This window comes from Rousettus aegyptiacus, unplaced genomic scaffold (assembly GCF_014176215.1).
Source record: "Rousettus aegyptiacus isolate mRouAeg1 unplaced genomic scaffold, mRouAeg1.p scaffold_m13_p_15, whole genome shotgun sequence".
Classification (NCBI taxonomy): Eukaryota; Metazoa; Chordata; class Mammalia; order Chiroptera; family Pteropodidae; genus Rousettus; species Rousettus aegyptiacus.
Window position 1 is genome coordinate 18619040 of NW_023416290.1, and position 529 is coordinate 18619568.

The following is a 529-nucleotide window of genomic DNA, read 5'->3' on the forward strand; positions in this document are numbered from 1 at the left end:
TTTTTGTGTATGCTGACAGATGCGAACTAATGGAGAGGTACTGGGAGTGGTTAAAGAAAATATTAAATAAAATACATGCTCACTCACCACCTAAACATGTCTGTATCAGCCTGACATTAGCCAGGTGTCCAGCAGGAGATACATGGAAATTCATGTTTACCTTGGCGTTGTAACATCCAGAATCCGTCTCTGGCGAGCATATTCAGGTTCGACTGAATATGGATGTGCGAGGAGGGCCTTGTTGGGTCAATTATGAGAATTTATGTTGTCTGGAAGGGAAATGATGACCTAAGAATCATGTTCGATAACATTATTCTTAGACCCAATCTAGATGACAATCCTGGGACAGGGTGTTGGGGATTTTTATTTTCCTTCCAAGATAGTGGCATTTTGAGCTTGAGGCAATCCCTTGAAAGAATCTCATGAGGCCCTAACTTGTCTATGCACTTCTAAGTAAAAAAATAAATGTTCATGCTTTATTTTCTTTAGTGATCCATATTTCCTAAGAGTTGGGCGTATTTGGGGTCAT

General features: G+C 40.1%; 1 non-coding gene across 1 annotated transcript; it reads left to right on the plus strand.

The window, feature by feature from the left end:
- The first annotated feature begins 243 nt into the window (after nt 1-243).
- LOC118612072 lies at nt 244-324 on the plus strand. Its single transcript, XR_004954780.1, has one exon. It is a non-coding gene; the product is annotated as a small nucleolar RNA SNORD115 (small nucleolar RNA).
- Nucleotides 325-529: the final 205 nt, after the last annotated feature.